Source organism: Sycon ciliatum, chromosome 2 (genome assembly GCF_964019385.1).
Source record: "Sycon ciliatum chromosome 2, ocSycCili1.1, whole genome shotgun sequence".
Taxonomy (NCBI): Eukaryota; Metazoa; Porifera; class Calcarea; order Leucosolenida; family Sycettidae; genus Sycon; species Sycon ciliatum.
Genome location: NC_088644.1, coordinates 11,834,524 through 11,855,994, shown reverse-complemented (window position 1 = coordinate 11,855,994; position 21,471 = coordinate 11,834,524). Strand labels below are relative to the sequence as shown.

General features: G+C 46.9%; 1 long non-coding RNA gene across 1 annotated transcript; it reads right to left on the bottom strand.

The window, feature by feature from the left end:
* Window positions 1–1,337, bottom strand: LOC135808717 (uncharacterized). Its single transcript, XR_010552111.1, has 2 exons — window positions 1,177–1,337; window positions 1–804 (listed from the first exon to the last, which is right to left on the bottom strand). It is a non-coding gene; the product is annotated as an uncharacterized LOC135808717 (long non-coding RNA).
* Window positions 1,338–21,471: the final 20,134 nt, after the last annotated feature.

The following is a 21,471-nucleotide window of genomic DNA, read 5'->3' as shown; positions in this document are numbered from 1 at the left end:
TGAGCTTGGGGAGTAAGTTTACGGTGCACACGTACATCGTCACTCAAACAGATAATCCTGCCCAATAACATGACGAGGGTGTGAAGGGAAGAAAAAGCACAGATCATCAGGATGAGCGTAAAATAGCAGTGCATGAGGCTACTTCAAGGAGTTGAAAACAACAGAGACCAATGATTACTGCGAACGGATTCCGGTACGTAGGCATTTTGGTGACTCTAGAAGCGAAACAACCCTCTATTGGTAGATTGCCTAGAGTTTCTCCTTGGGTCCTTGGGTCCTTGGGTCCTTAGGAATGAGATCTATACTGATAAGTAAGCCATGAATCTCGTTCATCTTCAAGATCCGCTTGAATTGGGATGCGCCTCTGGTAGGGCTGGGTTTTACGGCTGGTCGCAGGCTGAGCACTGTGGGCAGTAGTGGCTACTATGAGTAATCGGTGGTGTAGTTAGGGTCCGGAAACACTGCGCATGGTTCTGCCACTAGCGTGAGAACTGCGATAGACTAATACTAAGAGGATGTTCGAACATGCCCAACATTTCTTCCCTCACCTCTCATCCAACAAAAGTCTTCCCCTGTCACCAATCCATACACGAAGAAACAAGAGCGACTGTGATGTGCCCACGGCCAGTGATGGATGTATCACGCACACGTCTCGTTTTTCCCTTGATGACGGTCTGCCGATGATGGTCCACGAGGTGGGTCTGCCGACAAAACAGCTGCAACGCCTTGCCGCCCCGATTAAACGTGAGCACTCCATCGCCTGTTCTGTGGCTTGGTGTCAGTTTGCGAATGATTTGGTCCAAGCTGATAACACAACAGAGGAACATCACGTAGCTAAACTCATCACAAACCGAAGTCGATTTGATGCAGATGCCTCGACATCACTCATCAGTCGGGCCAGCTAGCAGACGACCAACCGGCACTGACTGTTGCATTTCGGACTCCAATGCCATGCCCCATGTCTGGTGCCACAAGCATCTCTATCATCCTGCAAGTGCGAAACAACAGTGTGCATTCAAATGCTTTGCCTAACACCCTCCAGGCCATCGGTCCCGCTGGCGCAGGCCCCTTCGGGGCTGCAGTGTGTAGTGTGCAGATAGAAAGGGTGATGGTTAGATGTGCTGAAGTACTAGTGAAATACTAGTAAGTAGTATTTGAAATGAGAACACTACTCACTAGGCTTGGGCGTTGTTATTTGAGCGGAGGGCTGCTGCTGGAATGGGAAGCACCGTCAATTATTATCTGTTCCTCAACCCAACTTCCCAAGCCACGTTGATCTTCCATCTTGCTTTGCTCTGTTTCAAGACCGACTGCATACCTTAAAAGGCTTCATGGTGGGCTTGCTTTTCCAAGCGCATGTTGCTCAGGTATAGAAGTAGTTATGTGGATGGAATCATGGCATACCGGTATGCATGGTATAATGACTATGTACAATCGGTTCTTGTTATACCACATAATAGTCCCTAATTCTTTAGGCTGGTTAGTTGTCAAGATTTCAACCGCATGTACATAATTATACATGTCGTGTTCAGAATCCTGACATCGTATAGTGACATCTTCCTGCGCCACGCTCAGCTACTGTGCCAGCGACTCCGCACATTCCGCATAGACATGCACATGATTGTATGTTGGCTCTTGTACTACTACTACTACTACTACTAATACTTCCCTAGCCCCTGAACCACAGAAGTGCTTGCATACGATCACGAGGCCCGAGGGAAGAGCGCAGTCTGAAGACTAACGACAAGTACGTGACAATGGCGCTACTCAGAGCACCATCCAGGCATCCTCCCATTGCCATGCCGTCGACGTCCGACTCACGTGGTGCGTGATCTGGCGATGGCCAACCACCGGTTCTCCTGGAGTCCTGTCCTAACCTAGCCTGAAGCAACTGACGACACATGCCATGGTCCGTGGCGTTGGTCGTCTTGCATGCAAACCGCTCATCGATGCATCGTACATCAGGTACACGGTCCATAGCAGGGAGTCATAATTTACCGAATCCCTTGCACATCATGGTGTATCGCTCACTTTATGAATATGCTATCACAGTGCCCAGTGGCAGTGGCATAGGCAAAGGTAATACAATGTACATGTACATGTATACCGGTACAACACTACTTACTGTTTTCTGATGATCGCTTAGTATAATAGTGCGTGAAACTCAGAGTTAAGTTAAAACACTTTGTTCCGTCCTCTTATTGTTTGTATACCGGTGCACGAAGTGGAACCTGCCACTGCCAGGACGTGTTGTGTGTTGTGATCCAGCTGTACTGCTGTATGTGTATTGCGACACGCTAGTACATGTACATTGCACTAACTGCTCAGTTTCTACTCCATTGGCGTTGGCAATGGCCAATGCTGATGTGCCAACTTAGTACTAATGTGTTACTTACTTAATTTTCTTACACATCAAGTCATCAGTGCTTGTAAGAGCACTGCCCACACTGTCAGTGTGATTGCGCCATTCTGTCAATGATGATCCCGTTGACATGCTGAAGGTGCTGGTTGGAGTTGTCAGTTGTCCTACTTGAACACCATTGGCCATTAGTGATAGTGCTACCAGTTGGATACGATCACTGACCTACATATCGGCAGGTGTCTAAGCCCGACGGCGGCCTCAGTCTTTCTTGTGGAGTACTGAGTAGCAGTACTAGGTTAGTATGTATCAGTTGGGACATGACTTTGTCACGTAGATGGGTAGACTTCACTGGTGCAGGATGGGCATAGCTACAGCAACAGCTGTACCGTACAATACTTGACCGTGGCACACTACTGAGAATGCAGTAGTATGGATCTCCACACCAGCGAAAGTGTGCCATTCTTTTTTAACCTACTCTAGTACTTACGATGTAGTTGTGTGTACGTTAATTCGAAGTACATGTACAATGTCATGTAAAAGAAAGGACCAACATGATACATGACGTTATCCGTAGTTTGTGTCCAACACTACCAACAATCAAACACTACCAACACTACTGTAGTATCCCGGCCTTGCTAGTACTGAACTGTAGCTGACTACTACATCTACATCTATTTTTACCTCTAATCATGTCACATGTGCACGTACACGCACTGCATGACTCTTGTCACTCCTTTGCTGACAAGCCTGCAAAGCTAATTATAATCTCACCACTTGTGTTTCTCTTGCGCTTGCTGGATGTATCTTTGCTAGTTTAGATCATCACACCTGTATGTACATGTAGAACTAACACCCACATGTTGTACTGTACCTCCCTGACCCTGACTGAGGTCATGAGCACAGACATGCCCCTTTCTAAATCCGGTTTGCATCCATTTGCTAATGCCCTCCCTGGCCTCTGTTCCCCTCCAAAGTTCCGTTTGCTTCTTTCATCCTTATACATTTAGATACTGTTGCTATGCCTTCCCAAGTTCTGTTTGGACTGACACAACAGACTTTTACCCTTTTTCATGACTCATGGCTCATGCAGACTCTATGATGATCTCCTTCCTTTTCGCCCTATAAAAGCTGCCATGCTTTACTCATTTCTTCAGAGCAGAGCAGAACATAACAGAACAGAACAGAGTCCCTCCTGGCAGATTGAGCCGGAGCAGTTGTATTCCTTTCCGAGTCCCTCCAGGCAGATTGAGCCGGAGCAGTTGTATACATAACTTCAGGCAGATTGAGCCGAATAACATAATATTAGTCAGTCTTCTTGTGTGTGCCTCCTGATACCACTCGGCGACCTATTACACTGGTGGCAGCGGTGGTTCAATTTTATAATTGCTAGATTCGAACCCACCTAGTATCTGTATTACACTGGCGGCAGCGGTGGTTAAAGTTAACGACGTTCCTTTGTAAGATTCGAACCTACCTATTACACTGGTGGCAGCGGTGCGTGAATTCGTCCCTGTAGATCTGTTTACGCAACTTCAGTCTTGTTATGTTGTTACCATCCTTAGTCAATCGTTGTCGTTAGTCTCGTTGTTAGTACCTTTTACATTGATGGCAGCCTCGAACGATGAGCGGAAAGCACCGTTAATTGGCCCCCACCGCGTTTCTAAACCCATGAGGACCTGAGAACGATGCAGAATCCCGGTTCGTCAGTCCATCCATACAGCAGATCGACGCCGTCACGTACGCATTTCGGCAAAATGGATCACCATCATTCTTCAGCGAGTTCCCATGCCCGGTATGTCCCTGGACTACAGCCACCGGTATATGTACGACCCAAGCGACGTCGGCCCTTTCGTCTTCGCCCATATTGCCGATTTTGCAAGCAGATTGGCCATGCCATAGCGTATTGCTATCGTCGTCGCGATACACGGCACATCTTCCCTTCAACCCAGGTATGTCACCATTCTTCCTCTATCCCTACTCAATCATCAACCCGGTCAAATGCAACTGTTACTAGTACACATGCCACCCCTATCGTGCAAGCTACGCCGCGTATTATGCAAGCTCCCCCATCCAGCAGTAGTTTCCATTCTGTCCTGATGCTCCTCGCTGCCATATTCCTCTCACTAACTCGTTCTGCTGCCAAAGTTGTTCCCCTGCTAACATCTCTCACATTTAGTGTGTTTGCTACACTACACGCGATACACAAGGCCCTCCACGTTCCTTCAGCCACTCCATCCCACAGACAATCCCACCATTCGACCAACAGCCTAGGACTCACAACCCTCCATATACCTTCATGTCCGTCCAGATACATGCAGTACCCAGTTCTAGATCGCTTAACATTCCGTCCCACTGAAACTCCCCTACAACCGCTTTCTCAAGTTTCTGACCACAAAGTTTCCTAGCTTTTCATCACCCATCCCGATCATGTCCACCCCGTAACGACCAAGCAATCAGATTCAGACCCAAAATACTGTATACCCTGCAAGCACGCACTCAAATAACCAGTCCATGTAACAATGATATACCGCCACATGATGTGCGAGTCTACTTTTCCCGTTGTACCGTCCCAGAGAGACGCGAATGAAGAACTGTTACCGTCCACAGTGACGCGATTTTACACATCCTTTTTTTACCGTCCGAAATTTTTCCCGCTCCACAGAGAGACAGGTTTACACACATTATACACACAGGGTCCCTACTTTATTATCCGTCTACCAAGCCATGCTGTCTCACCATAATGATCATTCGTACTCCTGCTTTAATAAAAACTTAATACTTTTGAAAAATCACGAGGGCGTGATTATCTGTAGGAAGGGAGGGTGTAGTATCCCGGCCTTGCTAGTACTGAACTGTAGCTGACTACTACATCTACATCTATTTTTACCTCTAATCATGTCACATGTGCACGTACACGCACTGCATGACTCTTGTCACTCCTTTGCTGACAAGCCTGCAAAGCTAATTATAATCTCACCACTTGTGTTTCTCTTGCGCTTGCTGGATGTATCTTTGCTAGTTTAGATCATCACACCTGTATGTACATGTAGAACTAACACCCACATGTTGTACTGTACCTCCCTGACCCTGACTGAGGTCATGAGCACAGACATGCCCCTTTCTAAATCCGGTTTGCATCCATTTGCTAATGCCCTCCCTGGCCTCTGTTCCCCTCCAAAGTTCCGTTTGCTTCTTTCATCCTTATACATTTAGATACTGTTGCTATGCCTTCCCAAGTTCTGTTTGGACTGACACAACAGACTTTTACCCTTTTTCATGACTCATGGCTCATGCAGACTCTATGATGATCTCCTTCCTTTTCGCCCTATAAAAGCTGCCATGCTTTACTCATTTCTTCAGAGCAGAGCAGAACATAACAGAACAGAACAGAGTCCCTCCTGGCAGATTGAGCCGGAGCAGTTGTATTCCTTTCCGAGTCCCTCCAGGCAGATTGAGCCGGAGCAGTTGTATACATAACTTCAGGCAGATTGAGCCGAATAACATAATATTAGTCAGTCTTCTTGTGTGTGCCTCCTGATACCACTCGGCGACCTATTACACTACCAACACTACCAACAATCAAACACTACCAACAATCAAACACTACCAACAATCAAACACTACATGTATTAGCTATTACTTATATAAGCAAGATGTGTTGGACACAAACTAAGGATAACATGTAACATGTTTGGTCCTTCTTTTTAAATTTAATCCTTGGCTCTCCATCCTAGTCTTACCCATATAATTATACATGTATTATGGATATGGATATGGATATGGATATGGATTACAAGCATCTAGTACCCGGCTACCTGAGTTTAAGCATGCATGTGTACCATACGCCTGTAGGGAGTAGTTCGAGTTGCTGCTGATTGCTCTGCTCTCCCTCCCCGTGCAGTTCAGTAACCCGCACGTAGTATCACAGATACATCGTATTCTCTCTCTCCCCCCGTTTACCCGCAGTTATTAGTATCCTATTCTCTTACTATGTGCTTCCATAGCTTTTACTATGTTCTTCCATAGCCACTTCTAGGCTAAGCCTTCGCCGTCATTTTATTGGGTCGTCATCCCGTTTGAATGTGCGAAGTGAAATAAAAACCAACCAACCAACCAGTTACAACTGTTTTAGCAGTCACATAACGCCTCCTCCACGAGACCCCTCGGTAAGCATATAATTGCTTCTGGGGAATCGGTTACTATAGAAAATACAAATACAAACGTGATTGATCATTTCTAATACTAATGGTTATGATCCTTATTGAGATGCTGCAGTACATGTACATGTGCTGTAGTAGCTTGCTGATTCAATCACCAAGTGGATCTACTGGTATGTGCAGGTGAGACAAGCCAAGACAGTCACACTGTTGGTGGCCAGAAGTTCACGCAAAGCCCCACTTTTAGTATTAGTATTTACATTAGGGAGTTTTAGCAACTCGTGAACGAGAAGGAAAACGAAACGAGTAGATCTACGAGTGAGACCCATAATATGGGCCATATACGATTATGATCATGATGATGCACGTCACTAATTTTCATACCCATTCCTCACCCTCACCACACAAGAAGACCAAAGCTTCACTCTAGGACCAAGTTCCAAGCAACCGAGAAGCAACAAGAACAACAACAACTCGAAGCAAAGCATCGAGCGATATACATGTACTGCTATTATGCTGTCTGATGATCGCCATAGGCGTGAAACTCGGAGTCACAGCCAACCCAAGCTTCGTATTCTATTCCTTTTGTACTGCTATTATGTCCTAGTAGCGTGCAAGCTGAAGGAGCGAAGGGCGCGAGCAGCCAGCCAGCAAAGCATGAATAGTGATATGTTTCCCAACGCTATTCATAGCTAGCGAGACACATCGACGCCACGGCAAACACTTAACAAAGATACATGTAGGAGCAGTAAAGATTATGCCGACCTTACACATTGGAATCCGTATATTATGCCGGAGCATAATTTTTTGACGAAATCCCAAGATTATGCCAAATATTATGCCGGCATAATCCGCCAAGGCCCAAGCCAAGGCTAAGGCAGTAAGGGCTACCGATTGCAGCACACAACGAGACTCGAACCCAGGCACCCGATCCGAGTCGACCACCGACCAGGCGGCCCTACGCATACCAATGTATGTAGGGCTCCCTGCCACTGACTCGTAGGTCTACTCGTTCACGAGTTGCTAAAACTCTCTAGTAATAGTATTATTATAGTAATCAAGGTAATAATAGTACAATCATGTAATACTAGTACTACTAGCTACAGCCGAGCGATTCGCACCCTGTACCAGTCCAGTGTCAGTGAGCTGAGTAGTAAAATACATGTACCCTACTACTCCCTGGTTCCAACTGCCTGTACAATCATGCACCGAAGAAAGTACATGTAGTCTTTGAGCTGGAGCGTTTGGGGTTCACACGCTATCACCACTGAGTCTGTCCAGAAAGCTGCTTTTGCTTTACTTGTGTGTCCTCACGATCAGTCCTCACCCGATACCATGGATACTGACAGCCCCTAGTCTGGGTCTACATCTTGTACATCAGCCCTGATCATTCGTTTTCGCTCCATCGTGACATCATGATCTCGTACATGTACATTGTACATCTAGCTGTGGACCATTGCCAGGAAGAGAGAATGAGCGAAACGACAACTGCTGTACATCTTACCTGCACATACATGTACATGTACACGTAAACGCTTTACTGGAGACACACATCATGAGTTTAGATACGCATTCGCACACGAAGTTGCAGCATTTGTCGTGCATAACTAAGTTCACAGTGCTCAGTTCTCATTGTGTACTTAGTACTCGGAGTCCCACCAGCAGCCAGGCTGAGCCAGCTCAGTTGCAGACAGTGCCAATGTCAGAGCCGTTGTTGTTGGAGATCAATCACTGACAATTAGGCGCCTAGCTACTTGTTGTTACTGACACGACACCTATCGCCTGATGACGTCATGCACAACATGATTCGGACACACATAAACGGAGTGTGACATGTTGACATGTTGTCTTGTTGATTGTTGTCCGTACTGTATTCTGGACTTTTCAACGTAGCAGCTACATCCTGACCCCGGGTGCTTTGTGTCTACGTCACACATGTCTTCATATCCGCAAATGCCATACAATCACTTGATCATGTACATGACTGATAGTCTGTAGTCACTGTACTACATGTACATGTACTTCAAAAGAAGTACAGTCATGTACATGACTGACTCTGTACCTGGAGCAGACTATCCCCAGACTGCAGATGTGTTGGTTCGTTGCTCGACACCAATCATTGTCTATCTACATGTGCTGTCACCGTGCAGAAGTGCTCACCAAGGAACAGGAGTCCAGACAAATCACATACCGGGTAAGCACATAATCCTTAGCCTTAGGTTCCTGCAGAAAACATGCAAAAATCCTCAGAGATCTCCGGTCCGAGAATGTTCTCCTTCTTCCAACAAGGCAGCTTAGGCTGCATGTCCATGATGATTGTGGTGTTCAGACGAGCACAAGACTAACTACTCAGTACATTCTAGTCCACAGAACGCAGCAATGCCACTGGAACAGCCACGATAATTCATGTGAACAGCCTGGGCCCTGGCCTGGGATCGCTGTACTACACTGTTGTAGCCTGCAGTGACTATGATACATGTACAGTATTCACAACATGTGTAAGCCAAGCCTGGCAAGAGTGCCACGCAGTCATTGTCAAGATAGTCCGAAGAACGTGCAACTACAAAACTCGTTTTGGTATGGTGTGACATTTACCTGCCAACGTTGTTCCGTATAATATTATTATTATGGTTATGGAATGTGATGGTGTGATATGATGTGGTGTTGGGACAAAACGGCTCGGGGTACTTTATAATTATTATGATGACATGTGCATGATACGAAACGATCCATGCCAGGATAACAGCTACTTGTCTTTGTTAGGGCCACAGGACTAGACTAGCTGCTTGACCTCCTTTCCGCCCCGAAGCTGTTTTCCAACATGTAAACAACCTGCTGCTGGGACGAGTACCCTGAAGGCATACCACAGCTCTGATCTGCCTAATCAGTTCACGAGGTGATCATTCCAAAGCAACAGTCAGGCGGCCCTCGCCGAGTCCTCCGTTCCTCTTTCAATCGCTCCCTACATACATGTACATGTACATTAGTCTCTGCAGACTTTGTCGACAGTGTTGTCTAACTCTAAGGTCCTCAGGCTGCATACAGTACTGCCGGGCGCCGGAGAATTGGGGGTCAGGGTTCTAGCCTAGCCCGTTCTTATTTTTAGCGAACACAGCAGTTTCGTTCTTTATTCAATGGTACGAGGTGATTAGCAAATTTTTTACACGTTTGTAAACTCGCCCTGCATTCATAGCCAATGCCCTTTTTTCATGACTTATAGTAGTTTACATGGTAGAATAATCTATGACTCGTGTCATGCCATCACAGTTCAACTTCCCTAACAGCAATGTAGACTTTCCCAGGTGACCCAAAATAGGTCGTTTTTTCAGTCCTGAAAATACTTGTATATTCTTTTACATGTGTGTAAACCACAGGTAACATACCATAACAAGGCTATATGGAAACCTACACACACATGTATAGGTACGCCACTACACAAATAACACGAATAGAGTCAAAACAGAACACAAATTTTTGCACTTTCAAGTGCCATCTTGAAAATTGACCCACACACCACACTCACAGCAGGAGCAAATCACCGCCATTAAACTTCAAAATAAAGAATGCCAAACTGGTGCTAGTACAAAAAGTAATAAACTGACATCAGGCAAGTAACATCCGAGCATTAGCAGACTCTGACCACATACTGAATGCAAAGCAGAAAGCCATCACTGAGTTAGACAAGTGCTGGCACCATTGATTCGCGCAACACTCAACGGAGAGAAGCACTACTGAAGGACGCTGTGCTCAGGGCTGCCCGACTGTGCATGTGGACGGAGGAATCGCAGCTAGAAGCAAGGGAAGCAGTATACGGTATATCCTCTGCGGCGAACGTGTCGGAAGATAAAGAAGACGTAGCAGAAACAGGTCCGCTTGCGATTGTGCTGGCGGCAGTCAAGTGGCTGGTGGCAAGGCTAGCATCTCCAGCTGGGTGATCGTAAAACAATGATGCTAACTCTTGGAGCTTGGTCTCAGATTCACTGGCATTGGGTACATTCAGCTGGACGCGCAGAGCCGCCAATAGAACAGCATTGGTCGCGTTGGCTCGGATGTCCGGAGTCTAAGTCAACAACAGCAACTATGCTCTTTTCTGCCCGTTTTGGTTTGGCGTCTGTGTGGGGCCTGTGGCCGTCGAGCGCTCTACAGAAGGCGAGTTTTCATTGGAAAAGCAATCAGTGATGCCATCAGCAACAGCGGTTGCCGACCTAAGCTGCATACGCGACCTGGTTTCTTCCATATCATGCTGGTTTACACTATTGTTATAGCAATTTACTACGCACAACGAAATACTGAGGCCTCGTCACGGCATGGCGGAGTCGCAGAAACAAAAACTTCGGCTGCAACACGAACTACACTGATAATACTAACGGAATATCTAATCGAATGTCAAAGATTACTTCCTAAAGGAGATGTCTCGACGACAACGAAATTTAGTTTACAGAAAATGTAAAAAATATCCAATGTAAAATTTTCGCTAATCACCTCGTACAGTCTTACTTTTTTTTTTTACGGGGTAACGGCCTCTTTTACGGGCAAAATAAAGTCATGTAGACGTGAAAAAAATTGAGATACCATGAAAGTTAAAATAGAATTTTATTCAAGTACAATACATTGGGAAACTCCAAGAAATTCCACGTAAAACGGACGGAATTCAGTTTTCAATGGCCGATGCCTACCCCAGCACCATCCTGCGTCGACAGGCCTGTCAGGCGCCTTCTAGACCCGCGTAGCCGGAGGTCGACTGCATGGATCACTGCAAATTGGCTGCGAACTCGCACCCAAGCCAGGATGATAGAAAATGGCTTGTCCCACTTGAGGGCGAGGCGACCAGCAAGTCGCTTCTGATAGCTGGCGTATTCGCGATGTAGCACCCCATCCGTGGAACAAACCAGTGGTGTGAACGACCCACGGAGGTCCTCGGAGGCCTGACGATACTTCTTTTTCTTCGCGTTAGCAGCGCGGTTGGAAGTAGCTTCCCAGGATGAATGGGAGTAACTGGGTGCGTTGGCATCAATGATGCGATTATCAAAAAACGCCACCCTGTTATCCTCCCACACACCCCGGGCAAGCCAATCTGCCCGAAGAGCAGGCTGCCCCGTCCGATCACCCTCCGGCACCATGATCGGCTCGACGACAACACCACCGAATGCCATATCAGCTAGCTTTGCATCGCTATCACGCAGATCATTGTGGCCTCGCTTGATAAGTCCACCTTTCGGGCAGTCAAGGCCATGCTGGAGAGAGAAAGGCTTCCCGCAACCATCACATTGCGCTGGCAGGGCAAGCGGCTGCCGACCATAGCGGATGGCAAGTTGATCGCGGAATTCTGTACTCGACAGATCATACCCCTCGCGCTTCAGGGGCAACACCGTGAATCGGCCTTAAGCCATCCGGAGGCATTTCCCCGTACGATGCGGGAGAGGGTGCGCTCCTCAAGCTGTGGCAGGTCACTGAGAATTGATTGGCTGATTTCAGCGGAAATCACATCTCGTTCCCTGCTGATTTGGCTTGTGATGCGGCGACAGTGAGCGCTGTGGTCATTTACGTTTACGGGGTTACCAGATTGGATTGAGTTGCGCAGGATGTCAGTAGCGTTTCTCGAATTCTGGTAAGCCTGGGGTGCTGTGTGGACAGGATCAGCCAAAGCCAAGCCACCATACTTGACTGGCAGGGTGAGGAGCTGGTGTTCCCGAGGAAGCACCTCCCGCCCAAGGATGGCTGGGGCAAATTGCTCCAGGATGACGTCTCGAAGCGGAGCAAACTCCTCCTCAAGACCCTGGACAACACGCTGCAGGTATGACCACTCACATGAGAGCGAGCGATTCAACGCACAATACGCCGACTGGGGGTATTTCCTGGCAGCAGCGGCAAGGCAATTGACACTGCTCACCCACGTCTCCACTCTCTCCTTGACAAACGATCTCACTCCGTCAGGTTCACCGATACAGCCTCCTAGGAAACGGGCGGATGTGGCTACTTGGATGTTCAGATCCCCAAAGATATCATTAGCTTGCTGAACGAGATCCGGGGAAACAATAATGATACTCTTTGTCGGCTCAACTTGGTAGCCGAAAGCTTCACCCTGATCGATAAGGCGGTCTAGCCACTTCCTGATGTTGCGCAACCGTCCCGCACAAGAAGAATCATCAGCGTACCAGTTTTGGGTGTGCTGGCTGGGTTCCTTCAAACTCTCAATCAGAGGGTGCAGACCAATGGCATACATTAGCATAGCCAGGGGACATCCCTGAGTAGTACCTTCCCGGCTGAGAAGGGTATGGACCTCGGATGTACAGGAACCTTTCAAGATGATCACAGCGTACCCACGGTAGGCGTTGAATAGAAACCTTGCGCATCTCGGCCAGAGCACCCGGCAGTTCCATAGGGCCGCGGGACGGCTTAGCGAGTTAAATGCATACACACAGTACAGTCTTACAAGTACATTTTGTGCAGTGTTATACATGTACATGTACATGTACGTCTGAGTGTACATTACGCTAATTTACAGTTTCCTTTCTTGTCTGCAAAAATCCACCTAGGTCGTTTTTAAAAATTGTTGAAATTCTAGCCTGGCCGTTCTTCGGCGGTCGGTTCTTCGGCGCCCGACATTACTCTGGTTCTCTATCACTATCAGCAAGAGTACATAACCCCCTGGGGGTTATGTACTCTTGCTATCAGTATAGACTAGGCCTCGACCAAAATTAATATGCTTGCGCATATTTCCGCATATTTTGTGAGACAGTTCATATATTATTATTATGGCTTATGCTGACCTTTCATACAAACTTCCAGTCAACTTGCCCATCATGCTGGCGGTTTATACTGGGCATATAAACCTCATACAAACCCCATTTAGACCACCACCATACAAACTCCTTTTTAGAGATTGAGAATGTATGAAGGTCAGCATAAGCCAATATGTATATAATACATCCCACTAGTACGCTTGTACGTGAAATATACACCATATACACCATACAATACTACTCCCTGGTTGCAGCCTAATATACATGTACATGTACATGTACGTGAAATACATATAATTATAAACCATCATACAAACCTCGGCTTCGCCTCGGTTTGTATGTCGGTTTATATTTCACGTACAAGCGTACTGTTGGGTTGTATTATAATTATACATATTGAGCGACAAAGGGAATATTGAAATGAAGCCAGCATAATTATAATTCAAATTATTCTGAAGAAAATGAGGACAAAACATTCATATTTTGGACAAAAAATGCGTTCAGAAATGCCTTTTATGGATGAATTTGGAATGGTTGAGGCGTTTGCTACATTTCCATGGATGAACACTATCGCTACGGTTGCTGGGAATACACCCCCAGCCATACTATTCCGCATGTGTTTTGATTTGCACCATAAGCATGATAGCCGTGAAGCCAATGAATATTCCAAGGTTGTAATTTTACTGAAATGATCTACCCTTTCTGCTTATGTCGAACATTTTCTGGCATATTTTGGCATATCTTTTTGCATATCTTGCTAAGCCTTTGGCAAATTATGGACGTTTTAGGCCTTGACAGATTATGCTAATATTTTCGTGAAATTATGCCTTTCGCATTGCTGAAAAAATTGCAGAATTATGCTATTTTTATGCTAAAACTTATCAAATTATGCCCCATTATGCTCACATACATGTATGCTACTAATGTACTGGTACAGTGTATATGATGGTTCTGTGCATGCAAAATGACAGGGGAATTTTTTTGTAGAGGGCGTTGTACTGTAGTAGCAAAAGTTCGTCGGGGTCAACGCACCGTCCGACCAAGCTACGACCGTCACTGATTGTAGTGGATGGGACATGTTATCAAAGGAGTCGTAAACCTACGACTTCCTGGTGCATCTAGTATGATCTACTTGTACTTGTACTTGTAGAACATGTACAACTGTATGGAATTTGATGCGGACAGGCGGATTATTCCAATTTATGCAATTTGCCTCGAATTATGCGATTATTCGATTTTGGTAGGAATTATGCGAAAAATTATGCTAGCATAATCTGTCAAGGCCTATTCCTTGATATGCGACGAGCATAATATTATGCTCTTTTTTTAGCATATTTGGTCGAGGTCTAGGCTGCGTTCGTTTTTAGCTACCTGGTAGAGTAGAGTAGAGTCACTCTACCGATAGAGGTAGATGGTAGAGGCAAGTGTACGAACGCTGTTCTACCAGATCTAGTAGTTTACACGATGTGTACGTGAAATGTTTCTTTTTTTTATGGAGTTGTGTACAAATCCTTGATCTTGCTGGAAATCCCGTAGCTCTACCAACTTCTACCGGATTCTACCAGCTTTTTCCCGGTAGAGCCGGTAGAGGAAAGTAGAATCTACCCTTTTGAGTAGAATTTTTTTTCAAAAAACGAACACCTCTACCGAAAGAAGTAGTTTCTACCCAAACCTGTAGATCAAAAACGAACGCCCCCCTAGTATAGACCAGGGAGTAGTACAATACCGGTATGTTACTACTCCCTGCTGTAGACTATGTACAGTGGACAGAGCTTTCCTTTCCGACGGCGGAAAAGGACTTGGTTGCGTCATTGCTATGTGTTATTACCTCCCGAATATCATCCCTCCTGCTACGCAGTCGGGATTGATATTCGAGAGGTAACACCCTCGTACTTGGGTAATATCCTATACAGATCCAGTCTGGAAAAGGATTATGCAGGATCCCCCTAGGAAGTGCTTTGCAGCCAAAGGGAAAGGTGCATTGTACGTTACACCAAGAGTACATAACCCCCCAGTGGGGTTATGTACTCTTGGTTACACACATGTACCCAACTCCATCGGGATACAGAACTCTGATGGTATTCTGAAGGTTTACTGCATCAGTCAGGAAAGACACGAGGCCGCCGAGTCGAGAATCGAGACAGCAAAGGTCCTTGCCCCAGTGGCACAGACAGTGCAGTGTGGCGTTCGTAGGTCTCTTGTTTGCTTGGGCTGAGTAGCACCCTGCGCGTACTCCAGCCGCTTGGTGGATAATGCCGGCAGAAAAATTGGCATAATAATTCTAATTTGGTACTTTTTCAGGTGTGTGCGTGTCTAGACGTTTGGTATGTGGATAAAGAAATGGAGCAGAATTCAAGCAAGTGCCTGCCATAAGGTTTTGTATGGTTCTGCCAATTCCACTGCTTTTCGAGCAGAATCTGCCTCTTTTTCGAGCATTATCCGCCTAGGGCTAGCGTACTCAGGCTATCGGATTCCCTTGATCAGTACCGGTACTGTAGCTAGCTGTTGCAGTGTAAGAACCGGTAATACTTATAGTATTATATTTTTGTTAGATTATCTATTTTGACGAACAGGCACATTTGCCAGATCGCCGATATAGCCTAGTCCCCCCCCCCCCCCCCTACCCACGACATGCAACTCCAACGAGTTGATGATTTATAATAATTATATAATTATATGGTCATCATGCCAAGTACAACTGGTTTGTTACCACTAGACCAACACGCAATGCCTTATCACTGCCCCGAGCTAGTTCCTCTCTGTTTTTGAAATCCCCTTTCTTCTCAGCATACTCCCTTTGGTCTAACCTGCCTACTAGCATTAAGACATGCCAGGATATCAGGAAATTCACAGTCCAGCTTTCCACACTGTCTCATCCGAAGTGATCCCATGTATTATTAATGTGCCTCCCTTTCTTTTTCTCTCCCTATCTCCTTTCCCTCTCTGACAGCATCTTTCTTTTTTTTTTCCCTTTTAGCTTGCCGTGGTTGGCTATCACCTGACCTCTCATGTTTATTGGCAGTCTTCGGACGGGCCAGGAGATGTTGAATAAATAAATAAATAAATCATGTGAAACTGAGAATACAATAAGGGAAATCAGCAGCACCCAGCTGGCCCTCGACTGATTATAATTACAGCAACCACCACACCACAACTGCGCTCTCTCAGAGTCTCTGGCAGCCTCGGATCTCGACATGTTGCCAGAGCACACCATCAGCACAGCGACACTTCTGTTGGTACCGGGCCAGTTTCTTCTACTAAGTATTCAAGGTGTTAGTTCTAGCCTAATCTAGGCAGCACAGGAAGTGTTGCTTTGCTGGTAGTGTGCAGTGCCGTGGCAACTACATTGTACATGAGTGTATTACGTGTAGGGGTAGTAGGACAGAGAGCGCAGCTCTGGTATCGTGGTTAATGAAAAATGGGAAGTAAAGAGAAGTCGAATGATCGATGAGGCGACATTGGTTGCCATGAAAAGAGTCCTTGGCAGCCCAACCTTAGTCTTAGTTACTGTGAACAAACAACAGAACAGTGCAGTGTTCGTGCTATGAACTTCCATACATTCTGCTGTTCTTCCCTGTTTACTCAATATTTCAATGCATTCCAACTAATGTCATAATGACTCGAGTCGTTACCAAGTTCTTTTTCTTGCTTTGAAATCGGAAGACCACAAGGCAACGTTTTCAAACGTTCTGGACTCCTAGCTAACTACAACTTGTCAGTACCGGTATGTGTGTGTGTGTGTGTGTGTGTGTGTGTGTGTGTGTGTGTGTGTGTGTGTGTGTGTGTGTGTGTGTGTGTGTGCGTGTGTGTGTGTGTGTGTGTGTGTGTGCGTGTGCGTGTGTGTGTGTGTGTGTGTGTGTGTATGTTCTCTGCTCTGGTGGAGGACGGTTGTACTTTTTCGGGCTCTTGTTTCTGGCCTCCGTCCGTGCTTGTTCTCGCCGTTGTGGACGGCCTGGGGTGTCCCCTGCCGTCCAGGCCAACAGTGCCTGAGGTGGGGTATTCACCGACAGGAGACTTGGTCGGATAGTTACGATGCCGACACTCTCCTCGTCGCCCCCACCTCGGAGTCCTTCGCGAGGCTTTGCAAGCCCGCGAGTGGAGCAAACTACTGCACGAAGACGACAACTTGGAACGACTCTGAGCGTTGGCTCATGGAATGTTCGCTCTGTTGTGGAGAGTGATGGACCAGTTCTAGCGGCAGCCGTGAGAGGAATCGTTTCCGATGATAAGCCAGATCCATAGCTGCTGGAGATGGCTCTCTCGAACATGGTCCCGCTCGTCGTTCTATATTGTCGGCCCCGTAAGGGGACACGTGACCGTAATGGCAGTGTTTACCAGGACCAGGTGTGTATGTGTGTGTGTGAGTGTGTGTGTAAGAGTGTGTGCGTGTGTGCGTGTGTGTGTGCAGGTAGTGTGTGTGTGTGTGTGTGTGTGTGTGTGTGTGTGTGTGTGTGTGTCCCATATGGTTGTGTGTCCCATATGGTGTAGTGGTATGTGCAGCGATTTCCAATCGATAGATTGCGGGTTCGATTCCCGACGATTATGGTCACACACGTCTTTCTTCTCTTTCTCAGACTCTTCCTGACTTTTCTTTCATTCTCCTGGGTGGTTACCAACAGCCAGTGCATGCCGGAGTATGTGGTGTGATGTGTGTGCGGGAAAAAAAAATGAAAAAGACCAAAAAAGGGATTCACTGGCCAGAAAATGTCACTCCAAATAGCTGTATGGTGTAGACCAGGCTGAATAGTGACGGTCAATTCTTCAGCCTTGCAAGCTGTTGAATGGTGTAATCCCAGCACAAGTCGCTATGGCTTCTGCCGTAGCATTGCTATCATCGCCTCCGGCGATGGGCGTCAAAGGTCAAGGTCAAGGTGTAAGAATGAAAAAAAGGAGAAAAAAAGGGATTCACTGGCCAGAAAAAGCCACTTCAATCAGCTGTGTGGTGGATACCAGGCTAAAATTAATGGCAGTCAATTCATCAGCCTTCAAAAAGTGCAAGCTGTTGAATGGTGTAATCCCAGCACTAATTGCTATGTCTAACATAGCTGTTCGCTATCATTGCTTCTGCGATGGGCAGGTCTGAGGTCTGAGGTGTGTGTGTGCGTGTGTATGTGTGTACCACGGCACGCACACACACACGCACACACACGCACACATACACACGCACACACACACACGCACACACATACACACACACGCGCGCGCGCGCGCGTGCGCACACACACACACATATACCACACACATACTCACACCGTGGAAAGGGCGCGTTCAGACTACTGTGAACCCCGTCAAACCGTGAATGCCGATAAACCGTGAAGGACATTCACACTACCGATAACAAACTAACGTTACCGTGAAGTTTTCAGCTCTCACCGCGGCACTGACAAGGGATTTTCCCTTTTTTTCGCAGCGCGCATGCAGCCTGAGCACTTTTTTACTGCCGGTAAAAGTTTACTGCGCAGCAGCCGCGGCAGTAAAACTTTCCCACCGGTAACGTGCCAGTAACGTCACGTCCTAAGGGCGCGTTCAGACTACCGATAAAAGTGACCGATTGGGAAAGTCGCCAAGGTGATTAGATCACGTGACGTTACTGGCACGTTACCGGTGGGAAAGTTTTACTGCCGCGGCTGCTGCGCAGTAAACTTTTACCGGCAGTAAAAAAGTGCGTGCTCAGGCTGCATGCGCGCTGCGAAAAAAAGGGAAAATCCCTTGTCAGTGCCGCGGTGAGAGCTGAAAACTTCACGGTAACGTTAGTTTGTTATCGGTAGTGTGAATGTCCTTCACGGTTTATCGGCATTCACGGTTTGACGGGGTTCACGGTAGTCTGAACGCGCCCTTTCCACGGTGTGTGTATGTGTGTGGTATATGTGTGTGTGTGTGCGCACGCGCGCGCGCGCGCGTGTGTGTGTATGTGTGTGCGTGTGTGTGTGTGCGTGTGTATGTGTGCGTGTGTGTGCGTGTGTGTGTGCGTGTGTGTGTGTGTGTGTGTGTGTGTGGACATGACGGCACGGCTGATTATTATCATAGCGTTATAAATTGTTGGCTCCTCGCTGCCTATTTTCCTTCATAAGGAAAATAGAAATGCATAAAGATGAAAGTCTAAAGGAATTGTACTTTCCACTTTCTTAGCTATGAACCTTGCAAGTTGTCCGGCGTTTGGTTTGTGCATCGCAGACACATGTATGTTGGAGCCAGGTGTCAGATCGTCGAATATCCCAGTACTCTGTCAGTTTCGTGCCTACTATACAGGCAGTTGTCGCGCTCAGTTTCGACAGCATGTTATCAAGATACAGTCGACTACTAGTCGTGGGCAGTTGTTCATAACTCGTATCCATGTTTCTCCTCTCTTTTTAATTTCTGTATGTTGAAAAGGTCCTTTTACGCGAGGCTGGTATGGAAGAACAGTTAAGTCATGCCAAACAAGATGACTATCGCGTGATTCCAAACGTAACTCGTTCATGGAACTCTAAAGCAACTTCAACCTGCTGTTTGTCCATGAGTCGCAGTTGACTCGCTTCATACAATCATGATGTTTGTCATGTAGCTGTGAAGTATCTGATCATGAAGGCGAACAACTGACAGTGCCACACTGTGTGCAATTGCCCATTTCACAAGCAATGATGCATTGTGATGTGAAGTGGGTATGAGGAGCGGAGAGCGGAAATATAACAGTGTATACCCAAGCTATCTCGAGCAAAGGAAATCCCAATTTCCGGTTGGTATACACTGTTATATCGAAGCTCGAAGCTCCGATATGCAATGCAGGAGCCGGTACGCGGCGGTGTACCTGTACATGTGAAGGCAATCACGGTTGCACATTATTATGCAGGCGTGAATGCCCGACGCCTTCGAAGGTCTCAATGGACAATGGCAGCACTTGAGATCCTATCTCACCATGCACACCTATATCTACATGTTATAATGGAATGGGCCATTCACTTACAAACACGCTGCTGCTGACAGTGAATGTGGCTGGTTGCAAAACTGTGTTTTCGGCAGAAAAGAAGTTTTTTGGCATTGGCATGCTGACAGTTCCACGTGCCAGCTTCACCTGCAAGGAAGAAGATGGAAAGCCACCTGATGCACTGCAGTCTTTGATCGGCCCTGAGGGAGATCCCGTGCTGTCGAACAAGCCTGTCGCTGGTTTTGGGTGCGTTGTCGCTCAAACTATGCTGCCCCAGGAGTCTCAGTAAGGGACAACGTCCCTAATGGGTATTCAAAGCAAGTATTTCCATTGTGTCAACACTAAGGCCGGGCTTATGTGCCGACAGTGCATGTCGAAAATCAGGCTTCTGTATAAGACAGGCTTTAATGCAAGACACTACACCGGGTACCCAGGCGAAGGTTGCATGGCACGAGCCTTTAAAGTAGACATGTCGGATGTAAGAATTGCCATGATGCTGTCGAGTGCCTGCACCTGCTGCCCATGCTAGCAAGACTCGGATCGGAATTTGTCTTCCCGGGGACCCTGGGGCGAGATGGGGCGGCAGGATCAAGAAACATGATGCAATGCTAGAGGGGTCTGTGGCAGGCCAACCGGCCCCACACCACATGCACAAGGTAAAGCTGCTACTAAAGCATGCCAGTGAAGACTGACAATACTGACAATGGCCAACTTTCTGGATTGCTCAGTACAGTGCCTATGTTATGAATGTTCACACCGGTACCAGATAATACCATGGCAGGCCCAGAGTCACGTAATGTCGTTCCATCCCGCATGCACACAGACCATAATGTAAGTTAGAAGCGAGTCTGACCGACGGCTGGTCTCGTCACCAAATACACAGTCATGCTGGTGACAAATAACTTGAAATAAGGTGAGACTGCTACCTGTGAAAAGACCGAGTTGAAACACAAGCTGTCAGAACTTAATTTTCCAAACTGGATCGGACCTGATCGTCGGTACCTGTAGACATATACACGTGTGAGCTGGGCACATTCCTAAATTCCATTTGCACAGTAAGCCGTGTATTGTGCCGAATTGGATCAGGCAGCTCACGTGTTGTCATTGCCGCGCACGCACACGCACACACACACACACACACACACACACACACACACACGTGCACACACACACACTAGTGTTCGAATGTCCTGCGGACGGTGCTTCATCATTGCAATGATGCCAAGCAGCGGCCAGCTCTTTGCGATCGCCCGCGTATCCAGTACACACTGCCCGTACGCCAACGCCATTCATTTCAACAGCGAA